The sequence below is a fragment of the Herpailurus yagouaroundi genome, unplaced genomic scaffold (genome assembly GCF_014898765.1).
Source record: "Herpailurus yagouaroundi ecotype Mexico unplaced genomic scaffold, PumYag 188, whole genome shotgun sequence".
Taxonomy (NCBI): Eukaryota; Metazoa; Chordata; class Mammalia; order Carnivora; family Felidae; genus Herpailurus; species Herpailurus yagouaroundi.
Window position 1 is genome coordinate 28599553 of NW_024412419.1, and position 25539 is coordinate 28625091.

The following is a 25539-nucleotide window of genomic DNA, read 5'->3' on the forward strand; positions in this document are numbered from 1 at the left end:
TACACCAAAGTTTTACTGTATTTACAATTTCCCCAAAATATTAACAGCAATATTCATATGTTTTTCTATACAGCATATTCCATTTCTCTTTATCTTTGAAGTGCCTGCCAGATTTACTAACTTTCAAAAGTAGACATGAAAACATCTGTTTCCCTCATCTTTTTTTTTTAAATTTTTTAAATGTTTATTTATTTTTAGAGAGAGACAGACAGAATGCAAGAGGCAGAGGGGCAGAGAGGGATATACAGAATCCGAAGCAGATTCTAAGCTCTGAGCTGTCAACAAAGAGCCCAACGTGGGGCTCAAACCCACAAGCTGTGAGATCAAGACCTGAGCCAAAGTTGGACGCTTCACCGGCCACCCCCAGGTGCCCATTTTCCTCATCTTATGATTTTGTCTTCAGAAGTTAATCATATGTCAATCATTAACTTCTAAGGGAAGACTGAAGGAAAAACGAGATTATGTAGATATTCATGTGAAATTTGCTAAAATGGAGCTGATAACAGTTTATTTTAAATAGTTGAATTGGTATCTATTTTTTTCTTTTTCATTTCATTGAGTTATATCAGGTTAATCCTAATATACCTGTATTTCAAAAAGGTCATTGAATTGTCATTGTACAATAATGCATTTGGGAAACATGAACTTGGGAGTTCCTTTCTCTGGGTGGAGACGAACAATTTTGGTTCATACTATTAAAGGGCAAATTTGCATATGCTCAATATTTTGGTTTTGAGTTAAGATATTAGGCATCCCCTCACCTGCTCCCTAAAAAAAAAAAGCAAAGCATCTTTCCTCTTCAATTGCTCTAGTTTAATAAAAGCAAAGATTGTAACTGCTGTGAATCATTGGCAGGGCTCTTAGCACTGCATGTATTCTAAACACATCTTCAAGTTGGCTGGCAACCTTGTTCCCTAACCCAAAGCCTGCATACTAATGTGAAAAGTCTGATGTTATTCAGGCCACATAAAGACTACTTTTCTCCTGAAATACCACCTTGAAAAGATACCAAACACAGTAAGTTATATGTAAAAAGTGAATATTAAAAGTAATGTCACTGTCTCACTCAAGAAGTGGGTCAAGTTTTCTGGATCAAAATCTAGTTGATTGCATGTGAAAATGATGTATTTCATATCAGAGTTAGTCATATATACAGACGAAAACAGGTGGATGTCAGGGCTCCTGGGTGGCTCAGTCCGTTAAGCATCCAGCTTTGGCTCTGGTCATGATCTCATGGCTCTCTGCCCTTCCTCTGCTTGCACTCTGTCTCTCTCTCAAAATAATAAGTGTTAAAAAAAACCCCAAACAGGTGGATGTTACTTGAGGGATGCTATGTTGTTAGTTATCTATACCCCACATCTATAAGCAGTGTACAAGTTTTCCTGAATTTCATTTTTTTGGATTTATTCATTTGGGTTATTATTTTCTCTAGAGAGTTCTTATTAAAAAGCAATTGTTAGCTTGCAATAGAGGGTTGATGCATTACAATGAATTATTTATGAGGATGGTTAAGTTTTACTTTGGGGATAAGAAATAAGGATGTGGATGATATAAAACAGAATCCCCAGGAAATTATATGTAGGGTTTGTGTACAAGACAACTCTACCATCACCATGTAACTCTTTGAAGGCAAAGCCTGAATCTTATTTATTTTTATATGCTCCATTTTGCTTATTAGAGTTCCACACATCCGTTTCAATATAGAATTGAAGAAGTGATTTCTACTAATAGAAGCATTAACAAAGATGGAACTTTTTCCATGCAAGGACAGCTTAAGAGAATCTTGACAATGGAGATGCCCAAGCATAAGCATAGGCAAGAATGAGGCCATCCACCATATAGTCAGCTGTTCCTACTTTGGTCATTTTCAGGAGCCTACCCAGATCCTCAAATAATTAGCTTCCGTTTAGGGAAGAATCCAACTCAAGAGGAAATAGATTAGTGTAAGTGCTTTGCTTACAGTAATACTGCAATGGAAGACGAGTGTTTACTTTCTTTGTATTCTCAGGAAAATCTACTTTTGGAAGTAAGCTAATGAGAATCGACTGAGGGGACCAGATAGCAGTGACAGTGACTTTTGAGTGTCTCGTAATGGGATAGCAGGAAGTATAAAGGCTCTGTATTCCCCAACTCTGAGGTTAGGATCTTGGCTACATGGATCTTTGGAGGTATGATTTATCCCCTAGGAGTATCAGTTACCTTTCAAAAAAAGAGAAATTCTGATATATGTCTATGTCACTGAATGAAACAAAATTGCCTTTATCAAGCATTACGTCTTGATTCAAATAATAATGGCCTCCACTCTCACCTCCCCTAACATGAGACTCCCAAAGAACACAACCTCCCTGTTCCATTACAGTTACATTCAAATTCAAGAAATGTTGGTATATCAAAAAAATATTATTGTCAAATAAATTTTGTTTTCTTTTTGTTCAATAACAAAGAAAGATCAAAGATTGTCTCCATTTCTGGATTTCACAACTAAACTTTCATTTTCCTTTCCATTGTCTTCTATCTGTATCATCAGTTTACGTTAGGGCCACTTACTTATTAGGCTTTTGCTAATTTCTGGCTTCTCTAAAATCTATATTTAACACAAGAGAAGAAAACAGAGACATTTTCTGGACCTTTCACATACATGACCAGGTCATAAAATGAACAGAACTGTTTTGAACAGACTTGAAACTGGTTTTAGGTTGGGCAGCAGTGCAGTAACCTAGGCATTGTGTTCTTACTGTTGTTTTGTTTTGAACAGACTTCAATCACGTTCATAAACAAATAAGGACTGGAGTATATGCTGCTGGATGCTTCTGGTAAGGACAAGGAGCGGTCACACAGCGATAGAGACAATGCTGAGTGTTGACATAATCACTGGAGAATGTATAGAAATAAACTATACACACAAAAATTCAAAGCCAGAGCTCTCCTGCTGCAAAACATCATTGTAAATGGTATTTCTTTTGATGCCTTTCCATCCTTTCTCTATCCTTCTTTTATTTCAAAACTATATTCAGCTCCACCTCGAGATTGACAGACACATGTGCACGTACACACACACACACACACACGCACACACACACACACACACACATTGATGTTTATAATAAAAACTCACTTGGCTTACATCCTATTTCCTCACAAGGCCTTGCTTTCTACTGAAATGTTTTAGCAAAATCTCTTTCAACTAAAACTGGTAATGTATAAACAACCAAAGAGCAATGGAATGAGAGTGGGTAGTGCTTCCTTTAAACTTAACTCAGAGGACAGAAGCAGTTAAAAGTACTATCACTCCACAGCCTAGGTAAGTCCTGATGAGACACCATTTACAGAAGTAGTATCTCTAACCTCATGAAATTAGGATGAAAATCTCATATCCTGGGGGAGCTTGGAGAAAAGAATTAGTATGGGGAGAGTAAGGTGATCCTTTGGGACATAGACAAGACTTAATATTCGTTATTATAATCCTTCAAAGATGGAATTAATGACAGGAAGGGGAAAGAAGTAATACTTATTGAACATCAGCTGTTCTAGACTATACTGATGAGTACATACACACGTATACATATGACCCAAAAGAGAAAAATATTTAACTCTAGAGATGTGATTGCACATTTGAGTTAAGGGGGATTCAGAGACTCCCCACAAGCTGCCTATTTCTTCAGTTACATGAAGGAAATTGCTGCTTCTCCATGATCATACCCCGGCACGATGGCAGATTTGGGATACGAATGCAAGGGGTTTTGACTCAGCAGACAGTAATTTTACTAAAGCAATAATCTAAATTTTTGTAAGCCCAAAAGTTATTTACTTTAATTCAGTTCTAGGAAAACAAGAGTAAAGAAAATTCTGCTGCTCCTGTCCTGATTATTCTCTGTAGAGATAGGACTGTTTAACAGGTACTTTAATTATGTGTAGCACCTTCCTAAAATAGACAGTGAACTTTAGCAGGGGATTTATCATGACTTTCCCATTTATTTAACCACACTGATTCTTTCATGAACATGGCAGTGTGAGCTCTCCCCACCTCTTCATCTCAAATCCACCACCAAGACTCCACATTTAATTAAGTTTGTATTTATGAAGCCCTCCTGTCCTCTGAGCAATTCAAAGAAGACATAACTAATACAAAATCGCTAAATGTCAGCTTCCAGAGAAGTGAGATTTCTTCATGAGAACCAGGCTCTCTGCCCACATTCCCCAACCCACACTGATACACCAAATGACACCAGTTATATTGCTGATCTTATGAAATATGTCTTAAAATAAATGCATATAAGACATTACTTCTATTTCTTTTCAGCTAAGAAGAAACAAAATTGCCAACTTCCAATTGTGTTTTTTAGAAAATGTTCCCATCAATCCATTTACAGACATTTGTGGGAAAATTTTATTAGGTCTCTGTCCCTTTTCATTTGAATGTATCAGGTGTTCCAGATGAGGCGACTTTTGAGTCACTTTTGGCCGTTCATATAATACCACTCCACCTAGAGTCTAACTCTATTCTGTCTCCCATTATTTGCTTTCTTCTACTTTTTCTCCCTTTCCCCCCCATTGGCCCACTGTCTTTTATTCACCCACTGTTTTAATAACTGTCTACTCAACCTGTCTATGAGGGAGGGATTCCCACCCTATGGCTATGGGGGTGGCCATTATCACACACACAATACTAATTATTAATCACCATAATCACTACTAATCACCAATGTATTAATTATATATACTCTCATTCCAAGGAAGAGGACACCATTGCCATGCAGGGCCACGTGGGGTTGCACTTGGGAGCAGAGTGAATAAGCAGGCTTTGTAGTATCAAGAGGGTGAGGTGGCTCCCGATCCCAACAGGAGGATGGGATTAGCTTGTTTGAATAATTCAAAGGGCTGGCAAAGAACTGAAATCTGCCACTCAGAGATAAGCAGGAACTGTACCTGGTCCCCATGAAAAGAAGGGTTGTTTGGCTAGGGGACCTTATCAACAGAGCAGAGTGGGGAGGGGAACTTGTCATTAGGCCATTTGTAGCCCCCTTATATTTACCAGTCATCAAGCAGGACATAATAGAGACTTAAATTTAGACTTCACATCGCACCCATCTTCCCATTTAAGGTAGCAGATATTTACTGAGTACTCACTATGTCCAAAATTACAGGCTATATCATCTCCGTAATAGCTAGAGTCTTGGGCCATATGTTACCCAATTTTAAATACTATTTGTCCTCAACTGGATGACACCATTAAGGCAAGTATTATTTGACCATTTTACAGATGAGGAAAAATTGTATTTACAGAAATTGTACTTTGTCTAAGATTTCACAGCTCATAATTGTACTTAGCTTTAAAATTAGGTCTCCATTTATTAGAATACTATACTTTTTTTCTTCCTCTGTTTGTGCTTTGAGTATATCCAGTGGACATAATAAGCTTGTTAGATTTTGGGCTAAGAACATTCTCATGCAACCACTCAAACATGAAGCAAGACTGACCAAGCTACCTTTTCGGGGATGATGCTCAGGATGCCTGATCTCCTTTCTTCCCCTTTTATACTACACACTTGGAGTGGAATGCATGGGGAAGCATACACTTTCCAAGTTGAGCATGCCATCATGTATTCAAATCTTTTGCTGCCCAGCCCAAGCATGCTGGTAGAAGCAGAACCCTAATGGACAATAGATAAACATATTTTTATTTCTTAAAAATGAATGGCCAGGTGGCCTGGCGCCAAAACTATAGAACAACATGAAGGCATAATTCTGGCTGCTTGTGCTCAGATGTCTACATGATCTTTGGATGCCTCAGAAAGATTTAAATTCTTCCAGAACTGTAGCTGCCAGTGTGCCTTGAGCTGTGATTCAATGTAAAGATAAAGATAAGCCAATGTAACACTTATAGAAACATAAGATTTAAGATTGTCTGAATGCTTCCATGTCTTAAGCATCTCTTGAGAAATTCCAGAATTTAAATAGGTCAGCAAATGATGACTCCTTCAATTACACAATCTGGAAAGATGGCTTCCTATGTCTTTCAGTGGATGAGCCCAACATATAAAAAAGGAAAATTCGTTGAAAAAGTACATTTTTAGGTTTACCCAGTACAGGTGAACATGACTATTTCTAGAAGAAAAAGCTCCCTTCTCTTAATTTACTGTGTGCATGTGTGTATGCGTGTTTTCCTTATGAGATAAATAGAAGTTTCTGGAATTATTTCTGTGACTTCTCCCCAAACAACATTTTTTTGGCTTCTTGTGCCAAAGTCAAATGGAGAATACAGTGGAAAGCTTTTCCAAAATTGCTGATGGGGGAGAGTAAATAGAAAAGATTTGCACCAGATTTATTATTTTATGCTGATTTGTGGAGTGTATCCTCCTTTGGAAAGGGATGAGAAGAAACATATCCCTAACCAATTCATTTTCCAGTTTTGAATGTGAATAAAATATAGGAATTGACATATATATTTTATCCTAAGCATTAAATAAGTCCCAGAAGAAAAACAAAGGTCTAAATAATCATAATATGTAACTCTAATTCAAATAAAATAACCGAGTTCGGTTTCCTTTAGGATTGTTAACCACCTTATTAAAAATAACTTTTGGAAATAATAAATAAGTTATCCTCCTGTGTATGCTGTTTTCACATAGCATGGATGAATATTAATAAATTATATATATATTCAAACATTCCAAATCCATAAATAACACATATGAGCTTTTTAAATGAACACAACTTCCAAATTTTTATTTACTTGAATTCAGTCAGAATCTTGAAGCTTGGATTCGTTTAGCTATTCCCTATTCCCTTCATTGACTATATTGCCTATGTCTTGGGGATGAGGAAGGTTCAATTCTTATAATTTCAATGTAATGTAATGTAAACTCAAACTCGTGATTGTCATAATGTAAATTACAATTTGTGATTATCCTGAATTCAATTTTCCTGATAATCACAGAAAAAAGAATTTTGGTTGTTTGGTTTTGGTGTAAAGAATTGTGTGTGGCATGTGTGTTCAGAAATAGTATTGGCAAGGGGATTCTCCACACATATGACATCATTTAACTAAAGTCCTTCTTTGTTCTCTGGTTACTTTTCATACTACACACACTTATGTGCACATGCACACACACATACACACACACACACACACACACACCCACATAAACATCCCCTAGAGTATGCATATCTATTAAGCTTTAACTAGTTAAAAGGGGAATTTTGTCTTAAATGTTTATTTATTTTTGACACAGAGAGAGAGAGAGAGAGAGAGAGAGAGAGAGAGCGCATAAGAGAGAGAGGGAGACACAGAATCTGAAGCAGGCTCCAAGCTCTGAGCTGTCAGCACAGAGCCTGATGTGGGGCTCAAACTCAGAGACCGTGAGATCATGACTTGAGCCAAAGTTGGATGCTCAACCTACTGAGCCAACCAGGCGCCCCGGGAAATTGTTTTTTTTTTTTGCAGGGATAACTGAGGTTGGTAGTGTCAGATGATAAAAGAGCACCCAAGGTGAATCCTAATTCTTTACTCTTCTGAAATTGGTTATAGCTCACAACATCATAACCATGTAGATGCAAGACTTTTTTTTTTTTTTAATGCTCATTTATTTTTGAGAGTGAGGGAGAGACAGAGCATGAGCAGGGGAGGAACAGAGAGAGAGGGAGACACAGAATCTTAAGCAGGCTTCAGGCTCTGAACTGTCAGCACAGAGCCCAACACGGGGCTCAAACTCATGGACTGTGAGATTATGACCTGAGCCGAAGTCGGATGCTTAACTGACTGAGCCACCCAGGTGTCACAAAAATCTTTAAGAATTCCTAGTATGAAATAAGTTTCTTATGTGGCAGAATTTTCTTTTCTTTCTCCAGAGAAACTGGTATACTTTCTACCATGGACTAGTATTTTTTCCCATTTTAATTTGCCTGCGAAGAAACATGGAAACACATCTGCTCCCCAATACCAGATATTGAATTGAATCTCATGGCCTGCATGTTAACTTTCCCTGTTTGGTCTTATCTTTTATTCTAACCTTATTTTTAGTGCTCTAGATAGTATGCCTAAGTCACTGTTTTGTTTTAGAATGTTGTAGCTTTAAATCAAACAATCAATAGTATGTCTCTAATTTCTTTATCCTAAACACATTGGATCTCAAGACATGTATCTGTGCTTTAATGTGCAAAACCAGAAATAACTGCATTTGCTTAAGATATTCAATTAGTTTCTTGTCATAAGACCTGTGTGGATAAGATTGGTAACTTTCTAGAGAGAGTCATATCTTCTATGAGATATAGAAAATTTAAGTTTTCTTCCAATAAAATGGATACTGTAATTCTCTAAGATATAAAGATAGCATATATGCTTTAAAAGCAAAATAATAGTCTATATTTTACTAGAAATCTTAAAAACCTCCCTGATTCTTTATTCAAGCCATGTGATATAGGGGTTATTATGTCTACAATAGAAGTAATAGCTACTTTAACTGAACATATACATGGCATCAGACACAATGCTAAATGCTTTTTAAAATCAGTCATCTTATTTAATTCTCACAATAAACTTGTATTCTATTTTTATTTTAAAGATGGGAAAACTAAGGACCATGTGTGAAATTTATGTGCATGTTCATAAAGTTAACAAATGACAGAGCTGGGATTTGAATCTGTATTTTCTAGGAATAATTTTGTTTATGGTTATTACAAAATCCTCAAGTAGTAAAGTTTTAAACAAGATACAGGTTCATTTCTTTTTTATTGTAAGGTTCTAGTGTTACATAGTTCAGAACTAGGCTGAGGAGTGTGCTCAAATCATCCTCACAGCTCTAGGCTCCTGTCATTGTCAGCTTTCTATTATCTCTAGGTATAGCTTTTGTCCTCATGTGCCAGGTGGTGTTATCTTCCATGGAGCAGGACTGAAGGAGAGAAGACTAAGAAAGGACAAAAGGTATACTCCTGATGTCGCCCAAGGAAAGTTCCAGGAAGCTGGCTAGTAACATTTATGCTTCTAACCCAATGACTGTAGTTGGCCAGATGGTACACTACTTACTAAGCAGATGACCACTGAGCAGGCCTGCACCCCGTGTAACAGCCTAAGAAACAACCCTTGCCAACATGGCCTTCACTAGGAATAGTAACTTAGCTGAATTTCCCACATAGTACATCAGGATCTTAACTTGAGGAGACTATATTTTTCTGCAATAATATTTGAAGTTGTCTCTTACTCAACTTTTTATGAAGATGGAAGAAGAGCTAGTTACAGGATGATTATTGCCCAGTGGTGTTCAGTTTACCAGATTATTGGCTGGATGCATTTATAATATGAGAACCGTGTAAATTTCTTCACATCCAAATTAAACATAAACATATAAAACAAACTAAAAAGAATGAGCAGAAACATGTTGATATAAGCTGCTAGTTTCTACACATCAAGCAGAGAGTGAAAGCCCTTTCACATATATGCATTTATCTATTCATTCATTCAACTTTTTAATGAACCTATTATGCACTGGCATTTTTCCAAATGCTGGGTATCAAAGAACACCAACTAAAGAAAGACAAAACAGTCATTACTCTTGCATAGCTTACATTCTAGCAGGAGGGGCAGACGGTAAATACAAGCAAGAAGTGATGTCAGATAATTATAAAAGTGCTTTGTAGAAAAATAATGCAGGCAGAGCGCTAATAATAGCCAAGGGAATATTCTGGAGTGGATTCTGAATGAAAAATGGATTCTCAGCAAACAAAAATAAGGAATCCACAACAGTTCCTGTGAAAAACTATCAAGATTTCTCCTGGATTCAGCAATTTGTGAATGAGATGGCAGGAGGACAGGTGGTGAGGCAGAGAGAGAAAGGCATTCTTCCTCATCAGTTTGTGTCAAGTTTCACATAAGCTTTCGGATTTTAAGTGCAGGTGTAATGCTATCATTTCCAAGGACTGTCTTGACCCCTTGTCTTCACTCATTTGAAAAAGCGTTTGACCTGTGCTTGTAAGCTTGTTTTCACTAAGGAGGGGAACCAAAGGTATAGGGTATCTAAAGCCCTAGAAGGCATTGCTTGTCTAGTTTCACTGCAGACATTTCCCAGAGAACTTGGACGGGCTTCCAGATCAAATAAATCAGGAAGAATGATATATGGAGAAAGAGCTGCCAACACACACTGTTTGTTTGGGGACTAATGATCCCTAACTTATCTACGGTTAGCTTTATGAGACCAGATAAAGGGAACAGTTCATTTGAGTGCTGTGTCTTCAAGAGGATGGCTGCTAACTTTACTGGAAGGCAATGTACAGTTGTAGACAGCAAGGGGCTTTTTTCTGATCACATTTTAGAATTTCATCGGGCTAAAACTTTTACATGTTTTTGTAAAATGTAAACATATACACATACAAATTATATATCATAATATAATATGAAATATATTTTAATATAATTTATATAGTGTGTGTGTACACATACACAATTTGTTTTATAACAATGGGAGTTCAGAGCATAGGAGCTGAATATCACAAAGTTGATGATCCCATTTTGCCCCAACAATCTCCCCTGACATAAGCGCTAATCAGAGAGTGTGCCTTTCCCTGGTCCCAAAATAAGCCTCTTCACTCTTTTTTGAGTTCTTATTTTATTTGAGAGTGAGAGTGAGAGAGAGAGAGAGAGGGAGAGTGGGGGGGGGGAATGAGCAGGGGAGGGGCAAAGAGAGAGAGAGAATGAGAATTCCAAACAGGCTGTTTACTGTCACCTCAGAGTCTCATACGGGTCTAGATCCCATGAACTGTGATATATGACCTGAGCCTAAATGAAGAGTCACTTAACTAACTTCTATGGCCTAGAAACAGTGCTAAGAGTTTCCTTTGCATAACTCATTTAAATTATTATACCTACTGTGTGTGCTAAATACTACAGTCCTTTTTTTTGTAGAAAAGAGTACATAGAATGATGAGTTGAAGGGAGAAATTTCAAGGAATATTTGGACTTTATAGATAAATTTTATGGATAAAGAAACTGACATCTACTTATTTGTTAAAAACCCACAATTAATCATTCTTAAATCCAAACAATCTGAAGTTATGTCCATTATGCCATAAAACTGGCTTGGGGACTACCGGACCATTTAGGCTATCCTCATTTACTTCGGCCTGCTGGGTGACCAGAACTGGACCAAGGTGTGTAAGCCATGTGAAAATGAAGAACATTGTGGTTGAAAACCTCCTTTTGGAATCAGACAGGGGCATATTTGAATCCTAGATCTACATGTTGACTCTCTCTCTTTGAGAAAATGTCTTAACCTCATTTAGCCTTATTTCTCTATGTGTCTAATCAGAATATTTAACTCTCAGAGCTGCTTTCAAAATTTTGATTTATGACCATGAGACAGATATTTCATGTTCTCTATCTTAATAAATCTTCCACAAAATTCTGTGACCTAAATCTTAGTATCCTTATTGGACAGATGCCATTGAGTACTGGGAAGACTCCAAGTTTGGGAGTCAGTCAGGACTACTTTTGAGCCCTCTCTCCCAACTGCTAACAATTTCTGAAAATTACTAGCAATGTATTAATAGAAAAGACACTTATAGAAGGCACATTATTATAAGGAAATTTTAAATAAGTACTAGTCTGTCTTAGCTAGAACTAGGATTGGAGTTTGGAGGCCAGAGAGGTATTTTAAAAAATTCCAAAGTTTTCACCAAAAGTGGAGGGAAAGAAAGAGAGGAGGTGGGGAAGTTAAACTATTTTAAAGATCCCGTTTCATTCAGGTGGGGAAAGATAGTCAATGATTATTGCATCATGGAATGGAAACAATAGGTTTCAATGTTTGATAATGACAATAATACCACTGCTTGACAATAACTACACCAGAAATAGGAAGGAAAATTACCATTGATCTCATTCATGCATATGGATATACTTTAAAAAAAACCTGAAATTAGCCATGTATAGAAAAAGATGTTACATGATAATTTAATTACATCCTAAAAATGGAACTGGCTTAATACTAGGGAAGCTCTGAGCCCAAGTTTGTACCTGAACAGAATAGAGATTATAAAACACCCTTTGAGCATGTCAATAGATGCACCAAACAGTGATAAAATTGGACTCCAATTTTTAACTAAAAATATTCACGAGCTAGTAAATCCAGGGGATTTCATTCATCTTATAGGAGGTGTATGTAAAAACAACCATCTCATTGTAGCAGTTCTACAGCTGGCCATGAGAAAGAGGTGGAAACTAGACTATCTTCCAACTGATGCATCAAACGTTGGCTCAGGTCATGATCTCATACTTTGTGAGTTCGAGCCATGTGTTGGGCTCTGTGCTGACAGCTAGGAGTCTGGAGCCTGTTTCAGATTCTGTGTCTCCCTCTCTCTGGCCTTCCCCTGCTTGCATTCTCGTTCTCCCTCCTTCCCTCTCTCTCTCTCTCAAAAATAAACATTAAAAAAATTAAAAAAACTCTAATAAAAATGACCTGAATATAAAAATAACTGATAGCAGTAGTATGCAAAGCAGGTGGGTGGCAAAGGTAAAATTTTTGTGAAGTCTTCTCACCATGTGAGAAATGGCAAAAATCCTAATTTAATACATCAGCGCTGTATGTCTTATGAAAAACCTCTAAATGAATAGTAAATAATGTATTTCTTAAAATGTCATACAGGGCAGTTGAAGAAACTTTTTTGATTTGTTAAAAAAATTAAGAAAGGAAAGAACAGAGAGAAAGGAAAATAAAGAAGATGCTTAAAATAGTAAGATTACAGATATAAATTCATCCTCATTTTAGTTACATTAACTATAAGTGCAAGTGAAATAAAATATAATCTGATTAGATATAATTTTTTTTAAAAATGCTATATGTTACTTGTAAGAAACATATTAAATAGAAGGATGCTGAAAGGTTGAAAGTGAAAGGAAAAGAATATTCCATTGAAATGCTAATTAAGGAAAGCTCTTATAAAGGTAGTAAGAAAATTGATAACCCCCAGAAAATAATCAATGCTTCATTAAAAAGATAGCAAAAATCAAGTTGACCATATCAGGTATTAAAAAAAAATGTAACCATCACTACATATTTCCAAATATTGAAAAGATAATGATATAATGTGTAACTTTATACTGAATGGAAAAATTGGTTTAAAAAGGTAATATCATATATGTCAAAAGAAATAGAAACTCCGAACACTCTAATATCTATTACATAATTTTAATCTATAAGGAAAACTTATCAATTTCTTGCCAAGTTTAAATGTCTTCACTGACAAATTTCTTCAAATGTACTTTTCCAGATTCTTCAAAGAAATAAAAAGGGAGAAATATGCTAATTTCTTCTAGGAGAACAGCATAACCTCAATAACAAAATCTAAGGACAACTCAGTAAAATTTTAGATCAACCTCTCTCCTGAACAATGATGCAAAACAATTCAGTGATATATCCAAAGAATTAAATATCAAAATAAGTGAACAAGAAATAGAAAAGAACATAAAGTCATTCAGATTAGACTAAAAAAGGGAATTTGTTTAAGTAAAAGAGGGAAACTCACATATCGTCAAGAACAGAGATAAGATACACTGAGATGTTTTAGAAACTGAAACTACTGGAAAGCCAGAACAAATAAAGTCCTTAGCTTTCATGCTTTCCATGGATTCCCCCCTTTTTTTCTCTCTACACATATCTTTTTAGCAAGTACTTTAAAAAGTAGTAATATTTGATATATGCAAAGAATATATGAATAAAATAACAAGTATTATAAAATATAAATGTAAAATATATAAAATGATAATGAATGAACTATACCCAAAGTATGAACTAGAACAGTATCACGTTCCTTTCTTTTCCCAAGAAGTAAACATCACCCTAAACCTCATGTTAATCATGTCCTTACTTATGGACATGGGTGATGATAATCGTTCCACAACAATATGAACGTACTTATTGCCACCTAACTGTATACCTAAACATGGTTAAGAAAGTAAATGTTTTATAGAAAGTTTATTTTTGAGAGAGAGAGAGAGAGAGAGAGACAGAGACAGAGAGCATGGGAGGGGCATAGAGAGAAGAAGATGGAGAGAGAGAATCCAAAGCAGGCTCTGCACTGTCAGCACAGAGCCCAACGTGGGGCTCGATCTCATGAACCATGAGATCATGATCTGAGCCGAAATCAAGAGTTGGGCGCCTAACCTACTGAGCTGCTCATGTGCCCTCATTATGATGGTAAATTTTATGTTATGTGTATTTTACCATAATTTTTAAAAATTAAAAAGAAAAAAAAGATTGTCCATGGAGGACCAGGAATAAGGAATTCATGAATATTGAATTAAAAGCCAGCAGAATCTATCACATGGGGATAATTTCATATTACTTTCTTAGATTTTAAGGAAAAGCTGGTTCCATCTACAGTTTAGGCATTCAGCTGCCTGCAGGCAGGGTCAGCACCCAGTTTTCAGTTTGGGCCTGGGCTTTGATGTAGACTTAGCTTTGCCTGCTCAATTTCAGAGTGTCCAATATGAAAGAGTATTTTCCTTTATAGATCGAGAAAGTATTTCTATAATTTCTTGATTGCATTTTTTACACAGCAACTCTCTTACTGCCCTTTAAAAACTAACTTCTGGGGCGCCTGGGTGGCGCAGTCGGTTAAGCGTCTGACTTCAGTCAGGTCACGATCTCGCGGTCCGTGAGTTCGAGCCCCACGTCAGGCTCTGGGCTGATGGCTCAGAGCCTGGAGCCTGTTTCTGATTCTGTGTCTCCCTCTCTCTCTGCCCCTCCCCCGTTCATGCTCTGTCTCTCTCTGTCCCAAAAATAAAAAAAATAAACGTTGAAAAAAAAATTAAAAAATAAAAAATAAAAACTAACTTCTGGGATGCCTGGGTAGCTTAGTTAAGTGTCTGTATCTTGGTCTCTTGGTTTTGGCTCAGGTCGTGATCTCACAGTTCATGAGTTCAAGCCCCATATAGGGCTCTGTACTGACAGTGAGGAGCCTGCTTGTGATTCTCTCTCCCTCTCCCCACCCCTCCCATGCTTGCTCACTCTCTCTCTCAAAATAAATAAATAAAATTTAAATAAATCTTAAGAAAAACCCCTAACTTCTATTTCCAGTTATCTGAAACTATTTGATCATCTTTAAGATCTATTTATTGACAAAACTAATAGACCTACAAAGTTGTAAATGTGGCCCTCATATAAATGGAAATATTATAACATATTCTCCTTATCATATGAGCTTTATATAACATTGTTACTTATTCCATTTTGTAATTTCTGTTCCATATAGAAACCAGCTATCTTGTTCACAACCTGGTTCTGTAACTTCTGCCTCATCACCTACCTTTCTTATGCTTAATTTTTCCTACCTGTAAAATTAGAATAGTAATGCTTCCTATTGTTGGGATGAATGACTTTATGTAAAATTCTACAAGGCTGACTGGCACACAGTAAGTGTATGATATATTAATCACTATTGTCATTTTTATCTATAATGTTATACTCCAAGCAATTTTTTTCCTTTTTTGTAAATGTTTATTTATTTTTGAAAGAGAGAGAGAGAGACAGAGACAGAGAGAAAGCAAGCAGGGGAGGGGCAGAGAGAGAGAAAAAGAATCCCAAGCAGGCTCCATGCTGTCAGCGTGGAACCCGACATGGGGTTCGATCTCACGACATGAGCCAAAATCAAGAGCTGGACACTAAACCAACTGAGCCACGCAGGAGCCCCCGGTAATTTTCTTCTATTTCCAGCCATTCCTTACTCTGTTTCTTTTCTTAACATACACAGCTGTGGGTATTACCCAAGTCAAGAGTATCTTGACTAAGAACATTCTTAGTCTCTCACTTTTATCTCTGTCTTCGATCCTCCAATTGGAGAACTCTTTCAATATCATGTTTTCAAACATCTAAGAGAAGTTCTCTCTTCTCTCCTTCTCACTCTGATTTAACGAGATGCAAACTGATCTAATTCCCTCCCCTTTCATCTACTGCATACCTCAAGACTTTGACACTTTCTCACAGCAAGGAAAATAAAGGACAAAGAATAAACTGCCCTAGGATTAAAATAGTTCTCCGTTTTGGGAGCACTTTAACTTGGGGACAACTGTCTTACAACTTTGAAAGATGTGTTTATGAGCCTACTTGCTCTGAATCACATGACTTTTTTGAGGTATAACCTTTTATTCATCCAGGTTTACCATCCCTCAGTCTGATCTCTCCCTTTAAAATGAAGCATTTGCAGGGCACCTGGGTGCCAGTTAAGCATGTCAGTTAAGCGTCCAACTTGAGCTCAGGTTGTGATCTCACAGCTCATGAGTTTGAGCCCCTTGTCCGGCTCTGCGCTGACAGCTCAGAGACTGGAGCCTGCTTAAGATTCTGTGTCTCCTTTTCTTTTGGCCCCTCCTTCATGTGCTCTCTCTCTCAAAAATAAATAAACTTTAAAACATTTTTTTTTTAAATGGAGCATTCTCTAGCACCATCTCGACCTCTGTGTTGCTTCAATGCCCTTTCCTGGTAAACTCTGCCTTTGAGTCACTCACACTCCATATTCTGATGATCACCCAATTTGTAACACTTGCCTTATCCTCTCATAGGAGCTCTGGCATAGGACTTCAAAATGATGGAGGGATGCCTTGACATGCAAGTTGTGTTCAGTCAGCTCAGACTTCATGCAGACTAGTTCACCTTCCCTACCTTCCTTTCTTCTGAGGGAAGTTCATGATTCCAGACAGCCAGATTAAAATGCTTGGTATCACCTTCTCTTCAGCCTTCTTCTTAATGGTCTAGTTAGGTCTATCACCACATCACACTGCTACTTTTTCTTCCATACCTTCCTCTCCATAGGGCCACATATAACTAACATATATAAGTTATACAATTTTTCATCAGGGAATCTGATGCACACAAGTCCACATTTTTTTATCATCTCACTGGAACAGCCTCAGCTGTGGCCTCTGCACACCCAGATTCCTTAAATGCTGCTCTTATAACACCAGTTCTCATCTCAAAACCTCCCAGCAGATCTCACTTTTCTACCATTCAAAATCCCTGCCCTACTTTCAAGGTCTTCTCCAAGCTATCTGTTTCTACATATATAACATTCATTTTTATGGGTGCTCAGCATTTTTCTCTCACTTCTGCCTATTCAGTTTTATTTCATATACTCTTTTATGCTGTTTCATAAACTCATACCACTTCTGGATCTATTTTAATTCTCCTTTACTGCTAAGTGTTCTATTCTCTGCTTCCCCAAATATGAGCACACTTTCAAATTTCAATGCAACACTTCCTTGTTCATGGGTGATAGTCTCCTACTCCTCAAAGTTTTCTTTCTCTCTGTCCCCTCTGAATCAGTATTAACTAATGGTAAAAAAATAATAATAATAATAGTAACTGCATTCAAATACTGACACCTGAATTCCCTCAACATGTATTTGTTTACCTAACGGATGGTTAATGTGAAAATGCATCATTTCTTTGGTGTAATATGCATTATTTTTTTACTCTTTCTACACTCTAAATTTGTAAAGGATGGGCTGTGCTACTTTTGTTATAACTAGATAAATTCACACTTCAAAAAATCACAGTTTGTATCTAAAACAGAGCCAATTATAGGTGCCTGATGGATGGTTTTGTTGATTAACATATGTAAGATATACAATTTTTCATCAGGGAATCTGATGCACACAAGTAAGTCCATATTTTTTTTATCATAAACAAACTTGATATTTAAAAACATTATCTTTTATTAGATAGTGTTTATCTTTAAGGCAACTGTCTGGGAGGGGACAGACAAGAGCCTTGTTTCCCTAGTTCTAAATCTTGATCTGTGTGGTTCTTATATAGGTGAATGTGTATGGAAATACTAGATTTACTTAAAATTTGCCATCTTCATTATGAGCTATACTTCAAAAAATAAGTTTTTAATCATAAGTTTAATCAATAAGTATTTAAATAATATGAGTGAATCACCTATGCACCCTCTAGGAGAAAAACATAAATTTGTGGTAGAGAATGTAGAAATAATGACAACCTGTAAACTAGTCCAATGTTTAAGTTAGAAGTGCCATTTGTATGGTTTTTGAAGCACCCTATAATCACTAAATAAAGATCTAAAATAAAACTAAATGTGATCGTATATGTAGTTTCTAGAATGAAAATATTCAATAACGTGATGGTATGAGATATGGAATGCACTGCCAGTAAAAAGTCAAGGGAAAGTAATGGTAGTATTTTACTTTTATACAATGCTCTAAGGCATACACAAGCACACTCAAGTTTCTATTTTGGTGCCTTTTCTAACTGTTCCATGAGCTAGTCAGAACCAATAGTTTCGCTCTTATTTCAAAGAGAAGACTGAAGTTTACAGAGGTTAGGTCATTAGTTCAATGTCCTAAAATATGTTAATAGTTAATTCAGATAATGAATTTATAAATATACCTCTCCAGACTATCCCTTTATTAGTTCGTGCATACTATTTCATGACCATTTCTAAATGTGTATAAACCTATGTAAACTCATGTGAGGGAGGCAGAATGGCATTTTTTATAATTGTTTTATGCCCTTTCTCCTATTCCCACCTCCCCCCGTCCCCCACTCCCTGTTACCCAATGCTACCTAGAGTTCTGTTTCAGCAGTTTTCCCTGGGTGACCATGATTTCACCCAAACATCTCTCATTCCTCATAGTTTGACTCTCTTCTTCTCTTTCATAATTTTATTTCTTGCATTTGTGTTTGAGGCCATGTTTGCTTAGCCGTTTTAATAAGAAAGTTGTTATGAAAGACTGAAAGTTAGTAATAGCATATTCTGTTGTGCTCTTCATTAAAGGTGTCTTGCTCTTCTCAACTTAGAATCATATGCTGAGGGTTCTGAGTCAGCACATAAGACGTGTATTTCCATGAAAGGCATCATTCCTGGAAAGAATTTTTCTTGAGCCCCTTAGTTAGAGTGGAGACAGAAGGGAAGAACGAGTACAAAGAAATGCTGCGTTTCCTTGCACTCTACTCTGATCCCATTAGCACTCAACAATCAAAGATGAGCCCAAGTAAGGAGCATCCCTGCCATGAATGAGACTGAGAGGGGAGAGGAGGGCAGGGGAGAGAAAAAAGAGTGAACACAAAAATTTTTGCATTCAGTCTGTTCCAACAACACACATCACATGGCTTTTGGAAAACTCCACTATACACTTGTGAGAGAATAAGAGTGAAAATAGTGTCTTAATATTATCATGAAAGTATTTTTGACTTTGTAAACTCTTGAAAGGTTAGTAGCATAATTATATTGTCATATGACCTAAACAGCTTTAATAAAAAAAATAGTAATACTTAAATGCATTTTGGTATCTATCAGTATGCACTTTAGAACACGAAGAGTCCTCATTTAGCAACATCCCTCCAAAAAACTCACAAATTGACAAAGTCTGCTGAGTACATAAATGAAAGGTCACAGAAGTATCTCTAAACCTAACATGTAAAAATTATCTATCTATCTATCTATCTATCTATCTATCTATCTATCTATCTATCTATCTAATCTATCCATCCAGCCATCCATCTTACAATTGTAATTATATAACAATTATATAATTATCTATCTATATGTGGATTCTACTAACAGGGGCTCTTGAGTATGAATGGACTACACAATTCATTTTTCATTTTATAGCATCAATTAATTTTCAAATCGCTTTCTGTACACATATATTCACAAATGGAAGCATTTCCATAACAAAAAAAAGTCCAAGAGAGAGAGAAAGGCAGAGGGGTGCTCAGGAATAAAAAAAAAAAAAATCACTTAGACTCTCCTTAATGATAACATAATTCCAAAGGCTAGAACTACTTTTTGCATAAGGCTGCAGAGTTGCCAAGATACTTCTTTTTATTTTTTTTCCCCTGCTAAAACACGCTCACTGTTATTTCAGACTATGATCTGTGAATGCCAAGTGTCTGCATTCCTCAGTTGCACACCAACAAATGTCTGCTCTTAACGGATGTTTTACCCAGCAGGGGCCGTTATAGCCCTCAGCTCCAGATTGCAGACCAAATCCACAGAGCATATGGCATTTGGGAAAATGGATGTGAATTGTTCTTCATTCCTTCTCTAAGGAAGCTTATCTCCCTCCCCTCTGGATATTTTACTTTGATGTGGAGATTTCAGAAACTACTGCTTTTTAGTTAAAAAGTCTTTCTTTGTCAAAATAAATCGATGAAATCATTTAGAAAAATAATTGTACTGCTGTTTCACCGGAATAGTCTTAGTGGGTTGACTGAGAAGTTGATAATGTATACACACCCAAACAACAGAGGAGAAGAATACAGAAAAATGTAGTCAGATTCTGAGCTTAGCCAATGTAATATCATCTTATGGACAGATCAGTCTATAATATGTTAGCCCTTTCATCATGAATCAGCCCAACATAGACCCAACTATCATCTCTGTGTCTGTTTATCATCTAGATAATCTTGTATTTGTGAAATCTATGTTGCTTAGGACATAAGTTGTAATATCTACATCGCTTGAACAAGGCACATATCATTTTTGTTCATGTTATGGACAGAAGTCTTTGCTCATATTTTTTAGGGAAAGAGAAAATCTATTCCTAATGGAAGAAGAACAGGGTTCTACTTTTCTACAGTTAATGGTCCTACTAGGAAAGTGTCTTATTGCTGTTTTTTTTTTTTAAGTTATTTTATTGTGGTAAAGACACTTAACATGAGATTCACCTTCTTTAAAAACTTTTTTTAAGTCTCCAATACTGTATTTTTGACTATAGGTACAATGTTATACAGATCTCTGGAACTTATTTCTCTTGCTTAACTGAAACTTTATGCACACTGATGAGAAACTGTTCATCCTCTAGGCTCTGGTAACCATCATTCCACTCTTTGATTCTATGAATTTGACTAGTTTAGATACCTCATACAAGTAGAGTCATGTAGTATTTGTCTTTGTGTGATCGGGAATCATCTAGCATAATATCTTTGAAGTTTAGTCATGTTGTTGCGTAATGCAGAGTTTTCTTCTTTTTAAAGGCTGAATACTATTCCATTGTATGTGTATGCCACGATCTATCCATCTGTTAATGGACACTTGGGTTATTTCATTTCTTGGCTTTTGTGAATAGTGCTACAATGAACAGAGAAGGGCTAATATCTCTAGAGATCCTGATTTCAATTATTTTAGATAAATACCCAGAAATGGGATTTATGGTACTTATGCATATATGTGTGATCATATGGTAGTTCTAGTTTTAATCTTTGCATTCCAACCAACAGCGTGTAAAGGTTCCAATTTCACCACATCCTCCCCAATACTTATTGTCTTTTTTTAAAATTAATAGCCATGCTTACAGGTAGGAGGTGATACCTCATTGTGGTTTTGATATTTCCATGATGCTTAGTGATGTTCATATTTTTCTCATATATCTGATGGAGATTTGTAGGTCTTCTTTGAAGAAATGTCTAGTTTAGTCCTTAGCCCATTTTTTAATTGGGTTATTCTTTTTTTTTTCTTGCTATCAAGTTGTATAGTGTCTTATATATTTTGGAGACTGACTCCTTATCAGATAAAAATGTTATTCCATTCTGTAGTTTGCCTTTTCCCTCTGTTGATTGCTTCCTTTGAGGTGCCAAAGAGTTTCAGTTTGGTATAATCCCACTTGTCTATTTTCTTTTGTCGTCTGTGCTTTTGATGTCATATCCATGAAAACATTTCCAGGCCCAAAAGCATAAAGATTTTCCCATATGCTGTTTTCTTTTATGAGTTTGATTGTTCCAGGTTTTGTATTGAAGTCTTTAATCCATTTTGAGTTGATTTTTGTATACAAAATAAGATGAGGGCCCAATTTTATTTTTTTATGTGGATATTCAATTTTCCCAGCACCATTTGTTGAAGAGACTATATTTTCCCCATTGTATATTCTGAAAGCTTTTCTTCTAAGATCAGGAACAAGGCAAAGATGCCTATTCTCACCACTTTATTCAACATTGTGCTGGAAGTACTAGCCAGGGAAGCTAGGCAAGGCAAAGAAATAAAAGGTATCCAAATTGAAAAGGAAGAAGTAAAATTGTCCCTTATTTGCAGATTACATGATCTTATATATGAAAAACCCTAGAGATTAAGACAAAAAACAAACAAAGCTATTAGAATAAATAAATTCAGTAAACTTGCAGGGTTCAAATAAACATACAAAAATCAGTTATGTTTATATATACAGTGAACCTCAAGTTGTCAATGGTCTTACTGTCTCACTTCCCTTTTTAACTGGGAGCAAATAAGAATGTGAAGTAACTGAGGACACTTTTAAAGAGTCATTATCCTTTCTTTGACAGATGTTTGCTAAGTACTTGCTATAGGCCAGGCTCTGGTTTAGTGGTTGAGGATAGCTAAGCAAACAAGAAAGAAAAATTCTTTGTCTTCATTAAACTGACTTTCTACTGAGGCAAAGTGTAGGAAATAAACTTTTACTGGTAGGAAATAAGTTCAGTGCTTTTGACTTTTGATAATCACCTATTAGGGTCAACAAAATAGAAAAGCCTAGTGCAATATGAAAAGAGTGAAGTGATCCTTACTTTGAAATTTGCTTAGGAGCAATGTTGGTATCCTTACACTGTTTAGGTTATCTTGCTCAGTCAAAGTCTTGTTGTCTCTGTTGAATGATTATTGAATGATTATTTTGAGGAGCCTCCCTTCTCATTTCAGTGTCTTTCACCATTATCAATCGCCATCACGTCACTCAAATTGAAGCTTACTTTGATTCTTACCAATTTTTTCAAAAACACTTCCCATCTCTTGGGTTGACCACTTCTGATTATTTCTTCATTAGCCTTTTTTTTTTCAATATATGAAGTTTATTGTCAAATTAGTTTCATACAGCACCCAGTACTCATCCCAAAAGGTGCTCTCCTCAATTCCCACCTCCCACCCTCCCCTCCCTCCCACCCCCCATCAACCCTCAGTTTGTTCTCAGTTTTTAAGAGTCTCTTATGCTTTGGCTCTCTTCCACGCTAGCCTCTTTTTTTTCCCTTCCCCTCCCCCACGGGTTTCTGTTAAGTTTCTCAGGATCCACATAAGAGTGAAACCATATGGTATCTGTCTTTCTCTGTATGGCTTATTTCACTTAGCATCACACTCTCCAGTTCCATCCATGTTGCTACAAAGGGCCATATTTCATTCTTTCTCATTGCCACGTAGTATTCCATTGTGTATATGAACCACAATTTCTTTATCCATTCATCAGTTGATGGACATTTAGGCTCTTCCCATAATTAGGCTATTGTTGAGAGTGCTGCTATAAACATCGAGGTACAAGTGCACCTATGCATCAGTACTTCTGTATCCCTTGGGTAAATTCCCAGCAGTGCTATTGCTGGGTCATAGGGTAGGTCTATTTTTAATTTTCTGAGGAACCTCCACACTGTTTTCCAGAGTGGCTGCACCAGTTTGCATTCCCACCAACAGTGCAAGAGTGTTCCCGTTTCTCCACATCCTCGCCAGCATCTATAGTCTCCTGATATATTCATTTTGGCCACTCTGACTGGCGTGAGGTGATATTTCAGTGTCGTTTTGATTTGTATTTCCCTGATGAGGAGCGATGTTGAGCATCCTGTTGACCATCCGGATGTCTTCTTTAGAGAAGTGTCTATTCATGTTTTCTGCCCATTTCTTCACTGGGTTATTTGTTTTTAGGGTGTGGAGTTTGGTGAGCTCTGTATAGATTTTGGATACTAGTCCTTTGTCTGATATGTCATTTGCAAATATCTTTTCCCATTCCGTTGGTTGCCTTTTAGTTTTGTTGGTTGTTTCCTTTGCTTTGCAGAAGCTTTGTATCTTCATAAGGTCCCAGTAGTTCATTTTTGCTTTTAATTCCCTTGCCGTTGGGGTTGTGTCAAGTAAGAAATTGCTATGGCTGAGATCAGAGAGGTCTTTTCCGGCTTTCTCCTCTAGGGTTTTGATGGTTTCCTGTCTCACATTCAGGTCCTTTATCCATTTTATTTTTGTGAATGGTGTAAGAGAGTGGTCTAGTTTCAATCTTCTGTATATTGCTGTCCAGTTCTCCCAGCACCATTTGTCAAAGAGACTGTCTTTTTTCCATTGGATGTTCTTTCCTGCTTCGTCAAAGATGAGTTGGCCATACGTTTGTGGGTCTAGTTCTGGGGTTTCTATTCTATTCCATTGGTCTATGTGTCTGTTTTTGTGCCAATACCATGCTGTCTTGATGATTACAGCTTTGTAGTAGAGGCGAAAGTCTGGGATTGTGATGCCTCCTGCTTTGGTCTTCTTCTTCAATATTACTTTGGCTATTCGGGGCCTTTTGTGGTTCCATATGAATTTTAGGATTGCTTGTTCTAGTTTCGAGAAGAATGCTGGTGCAATTTTGATTGGGATTGCATTGAACTGTAGATAACTTTGGGTAGTATTGACATTTTGACAATATTTATTCTTCCAATCCATGAGTACGGAATGTTTTTCCATTTCTTTATATCTTCAGTTTCCTTCATAAGCTTTCTATCGTTTTCAGCATACAGATCTTTAACATCTTTGGTTAGATTTATTCCTAGGTATTTTATGCTTCAAGGTGCAATTGTGAATGGGATCAGTTTCTTTGTCTTTCTGTTGCTTCATTATTAGTGTATAAGAATGTGACTGATTTCTGTACATTGATCTTGTATCCTGCAACTTTGCTAAATTCATGTTTCAGTTCTAGCAGACTTCTGGTGGAGTCTATCGGATTTTCCATGTATAATATGATGTCATCTGCAAAAAGTGAAAGCTTAACTTCATCTTTGCCAACTTTGATGCCTTGGATTCCCTTTTGTTGTCTGATTGCTGATGCTAGCACTTCCAACACTATGTTAAACAACAGCGGTGAGAGTGGGCATCCCTGTCGTGTTCCTGATCTCAGGGAAAAAGCTCTCAGTTTTTCCCCATTGAGGATGATGTTAGCTGTGGGCTTTTCATAAATGGCTTTTATGATCTTTAAGTATGTTCCTTCTATCCCGACTTTATCAAGGGTTTTTATTAAGAAAGGATGCTGAATTTTGTCAAATGCTTTTTCTGCATCGATTGACAGGATCATATGGTTCTTATCTTTTCTTTTATTGATGTGATGTATCACATTGATTGATTTGCGAATGTTGAACCAGCCCTGCATCCCAAGAATGAATCCCACTTGATCATGGTGCATAATTCTTTTTATATGCCGTTGAATTCGATTTGCTAGTATCTTCTTGAGAATTTTGGCATCCATATTCATCAGGGATATTGGCCTGTAGTTCTCTTTTTTGACTGGGTCTCTGTCTGGTTTAGGAATCAAAGTAATACTGGCTTCATAGAATGAGTCTGGAAGTTTTCCTTCCCTTTCTATTTCTTGGAATAGCTTGAGAAGGATAGGTATTATCTCTGCTTTAAACGTCTGGTAGAACTCCCCTGGGAAGCCATCTGGTCCTGGACTCTTATTTGTGGGGAGATTTTTGATAACCGATTCAATTTCTTCACTGGTTATGGGTCTGTTCAAGCTTTCTATTTCCTCCTGATTGAGTTTTGGAAGAGTGTGGGTGTTCAGGAATTTGTCCATTTCTTCCAGGTTGTCCA